The sequence below is a fragment of the Silurus aristotelis genome (genome assembly GCF_946808225.1).
Source record: "Silurus aristotelis genome assembly, chromosome: 10".
NCBI lineage: Eukaryota > Metazoa > Chordata > Actinopteri > Siluriformes > Siluridae > Silurus > Silurus aristotelis.
Window position 1 is genome coordinate 24662591 of NC_139583.1, and position 18773 is coordinate 24681363.

General features: G+C 38.3%; 1 protein-coding gene across 2 annotated transcripts in view; it reads left to right on the forward strand.

The window, feature by feature from the left end:
• The first annotated feature begins 699 nt into the window (after positions 1–699).
• Positions 700–18773, forward strand: part of b3gat1a (beta-1,3-glucuronyltransferase 1 (glucuronosyltransferase P) a) — a 113112-nt gene continuing 95038 nt past the window's right edge. Inside the window, exon 1 of one of the 2 annotated variants that reach the window (XM_083553117.1) lies at positions 700–1355. The gene's annotated coding sequence lies outside the window, so the exon portion shown is untranslated. The remainder of the gene's footprint in view (positions 1356–18773) is intronic. The other variant, XM_083553116.1, reaches the window with a different exon arrangement.

Genomic DNA, 18773 nt, shown 5'->3' on the forward strand with positions numbered 1-18773 from the left:
TGTTTGAAACAATGCAATGAGGCTGCTAGAGGTGATAGCTCAGAGCACACTCGATTAAGAATTACAGAGTTGGCAGAAATGCAGCTGTTGTTAACCTGAATAGATGTATTTGGGGTCTCTTGAGTGGTTTTAGATTCTGTTTTCCTTAACACTTTTCTGGTAGAGGTTACAATGGCAACATGCTTAGATAGTCAGTCTAAGCTTCTCTGCCCCCAGCCACAGATCCAATGCTTCTACCGAGGGATCCTCAGATATTTTCAAGTCAACTGTGAGATATACTTTACTTTCTCCAGCTGGCGTTGGATCGGCTGCAGGTTCAGTGCTACTACCTTCTAAAACTCTATATGGATCTAAGCAGGAAGCATGCATTTAAGGTGTCCATTGAGATCGTATTCCTTTGGTCAATATCCACACCTTGTGACCACAAGTGAGGACAGGGACATAGCCTGAGTGCTCTATCCTGCAAAATATATAATTAAGAACTGAAGAAGCATCTCTGTAAATCTGGCAAAGGAGCATGAATAAAAACAAGTGCTTTTCTCATGTGCAGGATTCACTGCATGCATATGCAGAGAGTAAACCAGGAATAAATGAAGTTGCAGAGCATTATTGCATTGACCTGATAGATGAGAGGAGGGGGATGAACTGAAGGAGGAGAAGCACCTACACACATATATACGCACACTGAGAATTTGAATATCCCCCAGAGAGTCCTCGGTCTCCTTCTTTCTCCCTTCTCTCTCTTCCTCTCCCTGTCTCCCTGTCCTTCTTTCACTCCCCTCCTTTCTCATTTCTTTTGCGACAGCCCACCCTGCTACAAGCTGTAATGGTACAGGCCATTAGCAAGACCATCTCGACTGGAGGAGGGGGGGCCCCCTCAGCCTCGGCAAGGAGGCGACTTTGGATCCACATAAACACATTCGCAGATGTCTCTCCATGCGTTCTGACAGCCTGCCTCCGCCGCAGTCATCACACTAATCAGAGAGCTAGAGAAAAGGACAGAAAGGGCAAAGCATCACTCCGTCGTGCCTGCTTCTCGCCTACGTCCCTCGTTCATTAGGCTTTAGTCGTGAGAGGCGTGGAGGGAAAGAGAGTGTGTATGTGTGTGTATGCCAGAAGAAGACAGCAGGAAAATACGCCGGCAGCTTCTGTCCTTAAGCAGCAAAATTGTTTTATCCTGCTTTCTTCAATGCTCGACTCTGAACGTTCGCAGCAGGAGAGTAATAAAGACATGATTAGAATGCAGTCTGAAATTTGAAAGGAAACAAAGGAGGCAGGGAAAACAAGCTGGCAAGAGAGGAGATGGTTTGAATGAATGAAGTAGCATGTGCTGGGAATAGAGCTGCCTGAGCAAGGTAAGAAAGCTTTTCCTGTCTTGCTGTAACATTATATAGATATTAAATATTTTCAAAAAATGTCAGAAATAGGTAGCATTGAATAAGCAGATAGTGATCACAGTCTGAGACTGAGGACTGGTTTTTTTGACACTGTTATATTGAAGTTCACTGGAAAACAAGCCTGACATTTGTTAAGCTGCCCACATGCATGGGCTGTTGACAGGGACCTTAAGCCCAGAGAGGAGAAATGACTGATTGTCTTCATTGAAGTAGCACACAAAGCACTGAGGTATTGGCGAGGCAGTCTCGCGTACCAGCTGGGATTGGCCATGTGCAGAAATCTGCGAGTCGATGCAAACTATCTTCGGTTTTATGATGCATATGATGAATTGCTTGAGTTATAAATAAGCACACAATGAAGCCGGATCAATTACGATAATCTTATTAAGATGTTGCTAAGAAAAATAAGTTTTGGGTTCATTCTGACAGCAAGTCTGTACAGTAGTGATGGGAAAAACTGTCTGCACTATTACCACAGCAGAGTCTTAAGGCAACCTAAGTCACAAAGCTTGCACTTTAAAATATACCTGAGTAGACTGGGTGTACAGTTATTACAGGTTCATCACATTGTGTGCCCTTCCCCCAGTCTGACCCAGAGAGGGTACACACTTCTCACCATGAAAACAAGCCAGAGAACAAAGCACAGCGAAACATACAGTATATAGTCGATAGATAATAGATAGTCGTATTAGATCAGTTTTTTCTTTTCTGGATCCAGATCCTGATACAGCTGAGCTGCAAAGCTCTTGATTACTTATCTGGCTTTGATGATGTGTTTATTACACCAGCCTGGCCTGTGACATCTGCAATAAATCCTTTTGCCATTTATTCCATGACACATGCCCTAGAAATACAAAGCAAAGACTGTAATTCAAGGGCTGTTGTTGCCATTATTTTTTTTTAGGGAAGCCCTTAACATTGAAATATCTTTGGAAAACACTGCCGGGTGTTGTTGCAAAGCCAGGAGTTTGTGAGTGTTTCAAGCAACCCTGGAAAAAAAAGTGGGAGAGAATTACTAATGATGGAATCAATGCCATTCTAGTGACTTCAGCGGATTTCCAAACAAAGAAAGCTTTTCACTGAAAACAAGCAAACATCTTTTTAAAACTGACTTTGGGCTGCTGACAGAAACAGAGGCTACCTATCTAGGCCAGTCTCATTTGTCCAATTATTATTTCATTTTGCTTGCCTCAGCTAAAATGCAAAGGGGTTTCAACACAACCTCTGCAGCTGCCATGTTTGCAAAGCAATTTTAACATACAGTATTCATACATTAAAAACAGCAATACAGAAGCTTGCTATTGTGCCTTGCATGCAGACTTGTGTTTGGTTGTTTCTTTTGAAAGTGAGAGCCTTGCAGTCCATTTTTAACCTGTCCTCTAGTCATGTATATGTCAGCGCATTGCGAAGAGAACTTGTGTATGTGCGGCTAAGGGGCTTGTATTTCATATCGCAAATGTTATCCAAGATTCCAGTCAGATTCATAATGCACATGCAGTCAGGAGCCGCTGTCATACAAGTTATTGCTTGGATATAACCGATATTTTATGTCTTAGTAGGAAACAAGAGTGTAGTGTGATCAAATTAAATGAGAAATTATTTCCCAGTGGGCTGTATAGCTTTATAGATGCTGCAGAACAAGTGCATTTTACACTCAGTCAATCATGCAGTAGTCTTAAAGCCGTGATAATGATTTACTATTAGAACAAAAAAATCTAAACATATGTAAGAACCTGATTTGAGGTGGACAAGCTGGAAAAATGTATCACTTTTGTACAGAGACAGGACACAAGCAGCTAAACTCAGTACGGTATGTGCTTTATTTGGACATTAATAAAAAGAAAAAGAATCAAAGCAAGGCAAGGAAGTGAGGAGTTAATTCCAAAGAATTTGTAATTAGAAAAGACAAAACTCATGACTTGGATTTGAACAATGGTACAATAAGAACGCAAGGTATACATAGACAAATAAAAACATTTAGGAAACAAAATGAGAGACAAGAGACAGGAGAGCGAAGGAAAAAAGCCCTAAGCAGAAAACCAAGCCAACACAAACAAATGGCATTAGTCATCATAGGAACAGTGACGCAAAGGGGAAACCATGATGATCGACAAACAGTGTTGATTTATTCACATGTACTTGTTTTGTCATGACTGTCTTCTGTCATTTTCTATGAAATTCATTTACGTCTTTGACACTATGAACCTATAGTCCTGTTGTGTTGATCTTGGCTGTTGTGTTAGTGTAGGCTAATATATTTATCTATACTGTAAAGATTAGTCACTAAGGTTATCACACACTGATCATGCATAACATTATGACATTAAACATTATGAACAATGATGTGGAAATCTCTTTATCATGGCACCTGTTAGTGGGTGGGATTTATAAGGCAGCAAGTGAATGTTTTGTCCTTAAAGTTGATGCATTTAAAGCAGGAAGAATGGGCAAGCGTAAGGATTTGACAAGGGCCACATTGTGACGGCTAGACAGCTGGGTCGGAGCATCTCCAAAACTGCAGCTTTTGTGGAATGTTCCTGGTCTGCAGTATCTATCAAAAAGTGATCCAATAGAGGAACAGTGGTGAACCGGTGATGGGGTCATGGGCCAAGGTTCATTGATGCACGTGAGGAGTGAAAGCTGGCCCCTGTTGTTGGATCTACAGCTCCTGTAGCTCAAATTGCTGTAGAAGTTAATGGCAGCAAAAGGGGGACCAACACAATATTAGGCAGGTGGGTATAATGTTATGCCTGATCGGTGTCCAAAAAAGTTATGTCCGATCGTTCTACATTATAGCAGCTATAAACCGTAGTATCCTCATAAGCTTCTCTTTTACTTTGTCTCAAAGCTAATAAGACAACAATTGTTGTGTTGCTACAAAACATAGAAGGCTTTCACTCTAAAGATGTGGGTAAGACGATGTATTGACTACACTGGAGAGTTTTAAAACGTCCCTGTTGTGTAATACACACAAAGATGCAGATGCAGATGGAAAGCATTTGCTTACAGTCACAGATGTACAATGCAAATTATGAGACAGGAAGCAGGCAGGTTCAGTAGTAGGTTCGAAGAACAAACAGCATCAAAAGGCAAAGCCAGAATTGAAACGTGAACGTAAAACATGGCGGATATAATAAATAAAGGAATTCAGACAGTAGACAAAACAGCTTGTTGAGTCAAAGGAGGAGAGAGACTAAGAATTTTACTTCACAATTGTATGTTGCGACAGAGTCTCTCTCTATATATAAGGTGAGTGTGTGAGTAGTGATTGAGCACACCTGCACTCTATTAGTAATGTGGAGACACTGAACGGAGAAATGTGTGTGTTGTGTACCGGCAGTGCTTAACGGTCATTGTGGTTGCTGGGAATTGAAGTATTCGGAGGATTGTGACATGACGTTCACCAACCAACAATTACACTAATCAGTTTATCTGTAGCGTCTGCCAAGCATTTCTTTTGTAAGATGCTGCTACATAAAAACTGGCTGCTACATTATTAACATTAAATTCTTGTTAACTGGCAAGCACTAGTCAGAACTATTGTCAAAAGCATGGTATAGAAATTAATTCAACATCTCTGACTATTCAGAACTGGGCATTAAACAACTTTACCTCAGACTTTAAAAATCTAAATCGACTTTACCTCAGTAATGTTACTTGACTTGAAAGGCAGATTGTTTTACTTTTGATGCATTTTCTTCTTTACATTTTTCTGTCTAAATGACATTCAGTTTAAAGGCTCTATGTGATAATTTGGATTCTGTTACTTTGTTACAAAACCTTAATATAATGATACATTTCCTATAGTGTGAATAGTCATACAGTATGTTCTATAATATGGTGATATGACATTTGTCCTTATATTACCCACATTTATGTTATGCCATAGTGAACATTAATGTATGACTTTATTTATACTATAATGCAGATGACAGGAATAATACGGTATAAACATGCAAGTCATAATGATACAACAGATAGGACACTGACACAAGTAAATGTCATGGCGGAAGAAAAAAAAAAAAGACAACAAAGGAAATACACATCAGCAGTTGCTATTTAACTAAACAGCTGAGCCAATGACAGTCATGTTTATTCAATATTTTTGGCACTATTGGAATTCCAGAACTGGCTTCTGGCTGGCTTTTTATTTGGAAATGCTTTGAGATTTATGTTAACATGTGCCGCTTATGGCATCAATATACTGTTTGGGTTCTGCTCCTATAAAACTGTTATGTGTTTCATGAGAGGCTCTGAATGCGCATGCTGTGAATATTAACCAGAGCAATTGTTCCCTGACTGACACGACCATGAATGCATTATTCATCCGGCCCTGTGCTGCCACTGAGAGTCACACTGATTCAGGGCATGAGCGACCCTTGTACCAGCCCTGAGAGCTCCACACACAGCCAAAGCCCCAGTGCGCCCTCTTCAATGGTCAGCTAATGAACAGCTGAGATGCGGAATAAGAGCTGAGGAAGAGAGGAGAAAGCAGGGAAACAGATTGCCAAGCCTCAGGCTGGGATCTTATTGTGGCTTCTTGAATTCTGCTCTGCAGGGCTTCACGCTTGTATTTGGCAGCTTTCTCCTGCCTATGTTGCTTGTGTGCTTACAATAACATACACACTGTCATCTTTGAACCATGATCATAACCCCAGGGACAGCAGCTGTTACCCCAGAAGAGTTCAGCTTATGGCAGATAATATGGATGAAGTCAACTGAGGTTGCCAGGACATTCCTCTTTTTTTTTTGATGCCTACTACAGACACGCTCACCTACACCACTTTGTTCTTAATGGTGTTTGGCAGATGGACAACCTGTGCATGAGCCCATTAGATTTACTTATTTTCACTTTGCTATGTTCCTCTGGCTGTGTAAAATGATGATTATGAAACAGGGGTCATTTGTGTGCATGTGTGTAGTTACAGATGATTAGACATCAAGTACAATGACAATGTGTTAATACAACACACAACATGACAGATGCCATCATGATTACAGTAGGAATCCCACAGATAGATAACACGTTTTTTTTAGTTTGTTTTTTTGCATAGTGATGAACTTATCCTTTAAAATATACATTTTCAGAATAGTTTTTTTGAAAAATGATTCCACCATTTTTCCAAAACCAAATAAATCTATGTTCACACAGTGACAAAAACAACAAACACGACAGTTCATTTTCTATGTACATGCACGTCACGCCACTGTGATTTCAGTGACAGCAGCAAGCAGCAAACTGACAGCGCAACAAGCGATATTTGAAATGAGATTTTCTCAATTATATGCAAATTAGGTGCTGTGCGGCAAAGCGACAAACCGAAATGACTGGATCGATCTTATTAGTCTGGTTGTTTCTGTAATGATAAAGTTTGTCTCCAATGGTGTGACTGGAGTTACCTAACAGTTCCACTCCACGCCACTGGAGGTCATCATTAATTGCGCTTATCTTGCTCACCTGATTTTCACTCAGAAACATTATAGAAACACTACTGCTACTGGATACTCATTGTAAACTGTTGCCTACTTTACAGAAATATTAAACAATTTGTTTTTTGACTTATTTCGAGCTATACTGCTTATTTATCATGTTTGGAACCAATATACACTCGTTGTGTGATTTTACACTTCTAGTTCTCCTTCTGAAGTGCTCGAGCTGAAGTAAATGTCATGTATCGGCAGAGGGAGATTAAACTAACCAGAACAGCTGAGGGCACAGGAAAATTGGTGGTGTTGGTGCAGCAAATGTTCTTTTGTAGCCAACCAAATTGAATGTCTGTGTTACCACAATTGGCAATTTCCAATGCCATTTATTCAATGCCTGCAGGTAAGACAGTGGTTATTCTACAACACTAATGACTTTCAGGTTCACAAAATATGTTGAAACCACCTGAAATTACTTGGTTGAGATGACCAGAACTAAAGAGACCCCATGTCCTCATGTAAGCCCCACAGTATATTTGGTCTGGTTTGATATTCTAATTAATACATTTGATTGCTTCATGCTTCTCCCTGTGCCAGACTCCCACTAAACACATGGAGAGGAGAAATCAGGATTGTTTAAAACAGAAGCCTCAGCTTTAAGGAGCTTAACAATGCTGCGTCGTTAAAACAGCTTTATTTGATATGCATATGAAAAAAGTGCCGATAGCCATTGTAAAATGGATAATAAGCAAATGACCTTTAACGGCAATAAAACCTCCGGTTAGTCGATCTAATCCTGCTGAGTAGCAAAGGCTGATTCTCAACATACCCCTGGTCTCGGTTTATTCCAGCATTCTCATTCCCATTGATAGACACCCAGCCTGGTAGGAGGATTTCATAAACATTCAGTCATTCTTTTAAAATCCTTTTTTTTATGCCTGTGACCATTTCGTCCACTGGATTCGGGTACACTCATGTTTAATTCAATGCATACACATGTGGTATGAAATAGGTTTGGCAAAATCTGGCTCAAATGATACCTCCTACTATTTTGTATTATTTTTTTAGGGGGATGGGGGTTAAATGTTGAAGCCACATTGGTGACAACGGGGGCCCGACTGACATGTCATCAGCATATGTTTATTTTGAGCCCGAGGAGTGTTTGTGTTTCACGAACGCTTTGTAGATGAGCGACGTTTGTCGTCACACTTCAATGCTCCTAACCCACCAAATCCGCAAACAAATAAAGCACCTTATGTGTGATTCCTACTAATTCCTTTATCGGAATTTGTCATAGCACCCCATCTGTTCAGAGCCAGCTAACAGACTTATATCTGTGCATGGGGTTTTTTTCTGTTAACAAAAAAAGTACAAGACACAATATTAACATAGCTTCATGGACAACACAGGGGATTGTAGGATTGTCAACAATGCTCACCCTAAGCTCCTAAGTGATGCAACAGAAAATCAGTTTTTGAATAGCTTGAATACAATACAAGAGGTGGCCAAGGGAGCCAAATTGTCAATGCTTGTTGGCTAGGAGGGATGGCATATTAATTGCAGCTACACTAGCCATTAGTGACCAATAACTTTTTCCTATTGTGCAAACGGAAGATAGTAATGCAGTACAAATGCCTCCTTTTAACATCAGCATGAGATGCATTTTGCTATTAAAATAGATATTCGTGACAATTTCAGGAGTGCCATTAAAAACATTACTCTGCGATTTCTATTCCGAAGGATGCAATCGAATCGGATGGCATTCCAATCCCATGAAAGAAAGTATCATTATGGCAGAGAAAATTCAAATATCAAATTTGACAGGAACACAGCCCAAGGCTAATGTGCGCTACAGTCCATGTCTCAGTGTGTCTAAAAAAGATCAAATATTCATTCGGCTGCCTTTAGCCCTCAGCTTTAATTAACCATTTAGAGAAAAGCCAGACTTCCTATTTAAACTTAAACTGGTCAGCTTTTATTTACATAAGTAAGCAGCTTCACATTCAGCTGGAGACTTCAATGCAGTCAGTGCAGCCCAAAATGTTAACAAGGAGAAATGTGAAGTGCAATTACTACTCATTCAGCTGAAATGTATCGCTTGTAAGAAAATGATATTGGATATGGATTAAACCGTAGCAGACTGTCTCAGCAACTGGGATAATATTTACTAAAAGCATTCTGCGCACTGACTAAAGTGTATTTCATACAATATAATATCTTTCATTCATTTATTCGTTTAAATAGACAGTGTAACAGAAACTGGGTAAATAACTGGGGAAGATAAACGTAATTAAGTTTCGATTTGGAAAATTCCAAACACTTTTATTGTAAACATGATCTCTCTAATTACACTTTATGGATAAAGCTATTTGGACATCTGATATTTAACATCATATATTGTTCTGTTCTAAACTTTTACCACACAGTTAGAGGCAAACAGTTAAATAAAATGTCCCTGTTCACAAAGCGAGCTTTAGGCAGTTACTTTATACTTTACATGGTTTGGAGAGGAAGATCTTGACTGGCCTGCTGTAGAGTCCTGACCTCAACCCTATTGAACATCTTTGGGATGAATTGGAAAGCTGACAGCACCTCAGGCCTCCTCACATCATCCTACATCAGTACTTTACTAACACCCTTGTGGCTACATTAGCATGAACCTCCACAATCAATTTTTTTAGATCCATAAACCAAAAGATTGGGGGCTTTATATGACAGCAAATGAGAATTAAATGGGGTATTCAAAATGCACATACTGTATGAAGGTTATTGCCAGATGTACAACATATATTGTATGGGGGAGGTGGCAGCTCAGTGGTTACGTTGTTGGGGTACTGGTCGGGGGTTCAAGACATGGCATCGCCAAGCTGCCACTCTTGGGCCTTTAACCCTCTGTGCTCCAGGTGCACCGTATTATAGCTGACCTTGTGCTTTGACCACATTTTCCAAGCAAGCTGGGATGTGCAAAGGAAGAATTTCACTGTGCTATAATGTATATGTGACAAAGGCTATTCTACGTGTCATTTTTAAAAATCAGTATTTTGTTACAGAGCATAGGTATTATGTTGAAAAGAAAATGATTGTTAATTTTCCAATAATAATGATTAGTGAGACCAAATCACATAGTACATTTTCAAAAGTCCATGCTTGAAATCAGAATTTAGCAACTCTATTTTAATATTGTGCAAATTTATCACAATGCGATTTCAGAAAGCATTGCAACATTTACAGTAGCAATTTGTTAATCAGATGTTTTTTTCCCTGTCCCACTGGCAATTCATATTTCATTTTTTCATCCTGCAACACACCCACAATAGATCATTTTCTACCTTAATTACCTGTTTCGGATGTGGAGCTGAAATAGAACAGAACCCCAAAGAGTTGATATTAGGAGACTGAGACTAACGATTAATTACCAATACAACCTTTCTTTTTGCTGTATCTTGTTATTATATGGTGCATGTAGTTACCTGATGCTAATTCTACACAATATCTAAGCTTAGCATTCCACATTGCTGAAGCTGGAGCATCGAAATTTCAACGTATTAAGCTGAAAGGTTCAGATGAAGAGTTTACAGCACAGTGTTGCCAGATGTTCACATTTCAGCCTCATTTATTGAACATCAGTGGTCTTGAAATAGCAGTCTGTCTCAATAACAGAAAGACAAGCCACCAGCTCAAATTTGGTTTTGTTCTCAAAGGTGACATCAGAAACATAATTTTTTATAAATTATACACACTTTTAGATTATTTATGAAATACATTTGGGGATGGTTCAGTAGGCACTACTCAAAAATGTGCATTTTTACTGACTAGACTTTTGGATCATAGCTATTAATTCTAATCAGAAATAGAGAACAAAATAATATCGATAATTATATAAGCAGTTTAATGTAATTTATAGCATTTAACACAATCAATAGAAAAGTAGGATAATATTCAAAAATCTAGATTATTCCCACATCCCATATAAAGCTTTGTTCCTGGATCCAACAACTTATCAAATGAATCTGTCACCAGCATGATTGACCGTGGTCTTTCACACATTTCCTGTGATTGCAGCATTGCACTGAGAATTGCTTTAAGCGCTTGCAGAACTCTATGGGAATGAATTCGGTTCACTCATCCAGGACACACTTCATTCTAAAGAAAGTCTATTTGTCTTATTTAGGCCACCGTTCAGTCAGAAAGCAGCACGGCATTTCAACCCAAAATACATAAATGTAAGAATTGAAAAAAGAGAAGAGAATTCAACTTTCTAGGGCAACAGACTAACTTCAGGAGCCAGTGTAACATGCTGACAAGGTGTTATTAGTATACATCAGTGCACTGTTTCAGTCCAGCGACACCCTCCGCTCACGAACAGCTTCCACAACATACTTTTCATTTGTTTTTCATTTGTGCTTTGTGAACACCTGACTATAAGATTCTATGTGATTTTATATATTCTAGTGCACATTTTGTCCCCATTCGATGTTTTAAAATCTCCACTGTGTGTTTGCTCATTAGCTCATTCAACTACAAAGGTGTTAGTTAAGTCATGAACTGATGTACTATGAGAAGGCCTATGGTGCAGTCAACATTCAAATTCATCTCAAAGTTGTTCAATAGGGTTGAGGTCAGAGCTCTATAACAGGCCAATCAAGATCATACACTCCAACTTATGTCTTTATGTAGCTTGCCTTTAGTACACAGGCATTGTCATGCTGGAACTGGTTTGGGTCTCCTAGTTGAAGTGAAAGGAAAATGTCATGCCACTATCAATGGACATCATATACAATTATCTGCCTCCAACTGCAAGGAACTTGGAAACAGTTTGGGATGAAACAGACATTCCTGGAAAAGTCAGATGTCCTAATAGGTTTGCCCAGATAGTGTAGATATATAGACAGACAGACAAACAGACAGACCGACAGACAGACAGACAGACAGACAGACAGACAGACAGACAGACAGGAAGGAAAGAAAGAAAGAAAGAAAGAAAGAAAGAAAGAAAGAAAGAAAGAAAGAAAGAAAGAAAGAAAGAAAGAAAGAAAGAAAGAAAGAAAATAGAGAGGGGGGATTAAAAAGAATAGAACTATAAATAAAAAAAGAGAGAACAAAATAAATAGGAAAATAGAGTCCATAATGCAAAAATGATGCAAAGATGTAAAGACAGCATAAGAAAGAGAGAGAGAGAGAGAGAGAGAGAGAGAGAGAGAGAGAGAGAGGGAGAGAGAGAGAGAGAGAGAGAGAGAGAGATGGAGGACATGGCGAATGGATCAGCTTTCAGGTCAATATTTATGACTCACGTTCGCCACAATCCAGGAAAACATAAAATTTCTGACTTTGTCAACGGCGCACCTATGCGGTCGTAATTTTTCAGGTGTTTTTCATCCAAAAGGTTGTTTAATAGAGTTGAGATCAGAGCATATCTGTTTTATGATATGCTATGTTTTATGCACAGGGTTATTGACATGGTGGAAGAATTTTAAATCTCCTAATTCAATTCAATGGAAAAATTTTATGCTACTGCGTCCAAAGACGTTTTATACTATTGTGTCTCTCAAAATCTGTGATAACAGTTTGGGAAAGAGCCACATAGTCAGCCAATATTTGTACAGTAGCAGAATATAACTGGTCAATGCTGATTGCATAGATCTATAAAATGTCTGTTTGGAGAAATGAAGGATTTAGGTTGCTCAGATGAGTGGGTTCTGTGTGTTTTTTTCAGCAGAGAGCCTCAGACAATGATAAAAGTAACGAGGATGCTCTCTGTAACAGCAGAATGAAAACGGCTCAGGAGAGACGTAAAAAACTAAAACATGGAGCTTCTTGAGTTAATGCAGGAAGAACAGCATGAGAGAGGGGAAATGATACTTCTTCATTTCAGGAGGTTGCAGATGGCATTCCGTAAAAACCTGAAAGACTGAGCTGCACTTATAGCTGTGTCATGTGTTCCCAGGGCAACACACACGCAGTTGGGGCTTTGCAGAATTTCTACTTAAAATTTTTTTGGTTGTTGTTGTTGTTAAGCTGAAGATCGCTGAATGCGCAGCATTTTTTAAATTTCTTCACAGAATTCATCTATTAGCCACTGATACAGAAGGTGCAGGCATTTCTGAAATGTCTGCTGCAGCTTAATGAATAGCGGACAAATCCCATTAAAGTCCATCAGTTGCACAAATGATGTTTACACAAGAGCATTAAGCAGCTGCTGGTAATTTCTCTCCAGAGAGGTGAGGACTTTCTGTAGAGAGCATTAAGGGATTTGCAGTGTGAGTAACAGAGCATGTGCATTTCCATGGCAAACATTTCAGCACATCATGCCATTGATCACTTAATAACATTGCAACATATCGCGCCAGAACTGGTTTATTTTTATGTTGTTTTCAAGTACGTCACGTGGTACAGAAAAAAACTCTCACCCTGTTTGCTGTATGTATATTGTTTGACTGATTGATATATTAATCATTGCAGACTGATTTTTCAGAAATGTTTAGAAATGCAAAATCACATAAAGCTACCGATTTCATGGCCAATAAAACAACGTATTGGAAAATTCAAGTATTTATTTTATATATACACATTTTTTTATTATTAATGTTTGCTACTTGTTTTAATATGCCATTGATTTTAATGATTTAAAATATTGGAACTTGGATTTATAGCTACATAAAAAGATATTTAAGATATTTATGTACATTGAAGTATATTTATTATATTTAAATATATGTAATACAGCTTAAATCACATGCAAGCTGTATGGCGACTTCCAGACTATGATCTCATTATTTTCATATATATGCTTATTCAGAGGATTTTTTTTATAAATATTCCCCCTAACAGTATCTCAGAAACGTTTCAGCCATTACATTTGTATATTAATAATTTAGAATAATTGATATTTATAATTATATATAACAATTTAAGCAATCATTCAAACTGCATGATTTGTGTGTTAACAGAGTTGTGACAATGAACTAACCAGAGACAATAAGGAACAACAAACATTTTTTTATAGCACATCAATAAACACACCAGATTATCTTGTTTGCTCACAGCATACTAGGGTTGATAAGATTCAACGATTCATATCGGCGCATCAGCATAAAAATAAAAAATTTTCGCACTGATTTAAAAAAAAGGGTGCATTTGTATCGAGATGCACCATTTTTTTAACGTAATTGCATTCATTCATTCATTCATTTTCTCAGCAGTCTAAGCAGGCCCCCGCCTTCGACTGCTGCCCAATCCTCACAGCACAGGGGGAGTGGTGGCTCCAGCGGTTAAGGCGCTGGGTTGCCGATCGGAAGGTCTGGGGTTCAAGCCCCGGTATCGCCAAGCTGCCACTCTTGGGCCCTTGGGCAAGGCCCTTAACCCTCTATGCTCCGGGGGTCCCTTACGAGGGAAATATCAAGGTCTTCCTGGAGACAGAATAGAAAAAGCGTCTGTTTTTTTTTTCATCTTTTTTCTTTATACATGCTGTCTGAGGACTAAAGGAATAAAAGCGAGCTATCTGTACCATATTGAATCGCAAAGCATCATATTTTTTCAATCGCATCGTATTGCATTGAACCGCATTGTGTTAAACCAATTCGAAATCGCACTGAATCATAATAGGGGTGAATCACATTGGTAGTTGCTCCATATGTATCTTTAATGTATCATATCGTTGGCTATGCATTAACATGCGAATCGCATCACCCTCGGTTACGGAGAGATGCGCATCCCTACCTCATACTGCTTCAAAAGTTATTTGTTTTATCCTATCCACAAAAATTTATGTATATTTTTTTGTACATAGAAACCAATTAGACTGTTACTTTTAACATTCGAAGTTTGTCGACATTGTGGTTTTATTGTCATTTCAACAAGCTGCTATTCATACAGAATTAAATAAACAATAGGTACAGTGAAGCACAGCGCGGCACAGATGCAAAAAAAAATTTAAATGCTGTAGCTTCAAACATGACATTACTTTGAAGTGATGTTTTAACAGTGGTCTAAGAGAAAAATGCAAACAATGGTGTGCAGTTGAGTATGAGTGAGTGTGTGTGTGTGTGTGAGTGTGTGTGTGTGTGTGTGTGTGTGTGTGTGTGTGTGTGTGTGTGTGTGTGTGTGTGTGTGTGTGTGTGTGTGTGTGTGTGTGTGTGTGTGTGTGTGTGTTGTGTCAGACCAGTCTCTGGGTAGTGCAGAATCTAATTGCTTAGAGGAAGAAACTGTTACCCAGTCTGACCATGAAACCATGAATGTTACTTTTTGCCAGATTGCAGGAGAGGGAAGAGTTTGCGTGATGAGTCCTTGGGGTCATGCACAATGCTGTTGGATTTACAGATGCAGCACGTGGTGTAAATCTCTGTGATGGGGGGGAGAGCCTCCCAATGATCTCGTCAGCTGCCCTCAGTATCCGCTGCAGGGTCTTTTAAACCGAAATGGTACATTTTTTTCCCAACCAGGCAGTGTTACAGTTGGCCAGGATGCTCTCGGAAGTCCCTCTGTAGAATGTGATAAGGATGGGGTGGAAGGAAATGGACTTTTCTCAGCAGAAAGTAGGGATGCTGTTGCTTGTCACCAGAAAAGTGTACAACAGATATCTGATGCTCCATAACTTGTGTGCTGAGACCAACTGATGAATGAAATCTGTCCAGAATAGTTACAAAAGTGCATTAATATAGTGGATGTCTAAGGATTTTATACTGTTTCTACATGTATATGTGTATACAGTACATATATACAGGTTATAAATATAAATACTTTGTATATATGTGTATATGAAATCCTGGAAAAGACCATTTTTGGCAATCGTCAAAAAAAACATTAGAATCGTTAAATAGTTCCTGTACTCAATAATAATACAAATTGACAATAATGGAGTCATTTTTACATGAGCTACATAAATCAGACTGACTCAATAATTGCACAACAATGAGGACGGTGGTCTGAAGTGCCACACGGGTCTGCCAGTTATCCTTCTGTCTCAGCATTATTATAAAAGAAGCAGCCATCCTTCATCCCTTGATTCATGTGGATTAAGAGAGTTAGTGTGTGTATGCCTCGCAATACCAATTACCACATCATGGTTTTAGCTGATTTTAAGGACGCAAATTGGTCTGAATGTTACAGTGAGCAGGGAAAAGACACTGTGGTTTACTCCATGTATAGAGCTATATATACAATATTTGTATTTTGTTTTATCGTCTCTCAGCAATTCTGGCTTTCATCACAGCTTTACTCTTTTTATTGCAAAGTCGAACCTTCGAGGGTAAAGCTTCGGGTTACTGATCAGAAGGTTGCGAGTTAAATTTCAGCACCGCTAAGCTTGTTCAAGGCCCTTAATTCCTCAGCCGTATACTCAGCTGCCTTAATTGGGAGTTGCTTCAAATAACCAGTCAAAAAACATTTACCAAGTATGAAAAAGTACATATGAATATCCCGCCAACTTTGCCATAACAGCTTGGGGAAGAAGTCAAGTCAAGTCAAGTCATGTTTATTTCTATAGCGTTTTTCACAACAGACATTGTCTCAAAGCAGTTTTACAGAAACATGTTTAATAAATGGCCCCTGTTGCTTGCTATAGTAAAACGTAGGGTTATAATATGTATATCTATGGTCTAAGCAGACATGCATTCAAGAACCACATATGATTGAAAATAGTCAGGTGTACCAATACAATTGTCCATATAGCAGCCAATGCAAGTTTCAACAAGTCAGTAACGGTCTTCTTTTTGCAAACAGTTACTAGTTGTATCAGCATCTTTAAGGTTTTTACTATCTTAAGGATTCTGTGGTATTCTGTATTGTACATCAGCACAGTTTACCGAGACTGATTCAGAGTGGAATGCTATTAGTTTGAGGAAGTGATATGCTGCCCTGCTGTAAAAGTGCTGACCCTTGAGACTAAAGTTGATTCTTGTATCATCCCTCTTGTAGACAGCCTGTTCTTTTCAACGTGAAGTCCTATTCATCATGCCAACATCTATAATAGCTGTTTTGAAATATGCTAATGCTCTAGAGTTATGTTCATAGTCTCTTAACATTATTTACGTCTGCATTATAATGATGAATAGTTTTATAGTTGCCATATAATGTAGGTTTATAATGGAATAGGCATTTGGCAGCGAGCAACGCTCGTTTTGCCTTTTGTGTGTGAGAAATGTAAGTAAAAGCAAATCATCAGTCATATCACAGAATTTTATAGAAAAAGCTAAGAAAGATGAGTCGATGCAGCAAAATTGAAATTGATTACTACACAATTAGGCGCACAAAAAGAATTAAAGCTTTAAACGATCACTGCACCATGACTGTAGTGTTGTCTGAATGAATGAATGTCTGGATTCTGGGAAAATCATTAAATAGGGCTTAAGGGCACCGATATTCATATTGCATGACAATTGACATTAGTCAGGTCAAGTCAAGTAGGCTTTTGTTGTCATTCCAAACATATGTAATACATTACAGGACGGTAGAGTGCAATTAAAACGAAGCAATTGTGCACAACCTGCTAAATAAGACAATAACACAACACCCTAACCCTAACACAACACAGAACTACAAAAAAACCTGCACAAAATTAAGTGTAACTAAATTAACTGATTAAACTTAATAAATAAATTTTTATTCCATCAGGTGTTAATTTTTTATTCAGTTCAGTTTAATTCAGTTTTATTTGTTTAGCACTTTTAACAATGAACATTGTCCCAAAACAGCTTTAAAGAGATCATGAGGTTTTAAAATTTGAATATATACGTTTAGTGCCTATATGTTTGTTTCTTATAAATATATTCTTAAAAGTTCCCTTATGAGCAAGCCAGCGGCAACAGCGATGGAGGAAGAAACCTTGAGATGAACCAGATTCAAATAAAAACCCATTCTCATCTTTTTCGATAGATAGAGACTAATAAATACCTTGATTTTTTTCTCTTATTTTCTTGGAATGCAGAGGTGCTGCTCTCACGGATTTAGGGATTTTGCTTAAGTAAGCTATGACAGATTAATGACACCACAGAGACAGGGTTTTTAGTTTTAACTTCAATTCTACATTTTTAGGTACATTTACCAACTATCTGTACTTTATCATATTGGTATTGGTGGAACTTTTACTTTTCCTCTTAAAATATTTATTTATTTATTTTTTTAAATACGTAATTTGTGTTAAATTAGAACTTGCAGCAAAACTACAACCATAACCCCACAGTTTGGGAGGATAAAAGGGTCTGTTACATACATAATGCACGATAGTCCTAGGTTGAGAGCATTTTATTGAATAAAAAATTCATATAATCCAAACAGCAACCAAACCCCGTAAACGTAAAAAACAGATTACGGTCGGACAATTAGCAAAACGTAAACGTAAACGTAAGTTTGCTGCGATTACAGAGCCATTTATGGTCGTGTATGAACGTTTCACGGTTCCTCGATCTTGTTTGGTTTTTTCAAACCAGCCCTGGGCAAGAACGTGAACAAAAAACCAAACAAGATCGAGGAACCGTGAAACGTTCATACACGACCATAAATGGCTCTGTAATCGCAGCAAACTGAACAAGCCAACGTGAAACTTCCTCAAAGGTGAATATCTACATATAAATGGAAATGAAAGACATATAAAAAATATAATACAAACTGTGAATAAAAGACATAACATGAATAAATCAAACACATGCACATGAGACACACAACCAAAATAAAAGCATTTGGCTATATAAAACATCAAAGCAGGAAAGTCTTTAAAGAGGAATCTCTGACAGGTTCTTTCACTTAGCATCTCTAACGATTTGATACGCTTCTTAAACAGCTATGATGTGCAGAAGAATTGAACATTGAACTCCATCAATTATTCAAACATCATTCTTATACAGTAGATGAGTGAAGATAGACTTGTATTTTTACTCAAGAAGGGAAAGTAGAACTCCAGTAATATTTTTTTAGAATTTTTTCTCCGATGTGTAATTTGCCCACCAATGGTATTTTGTC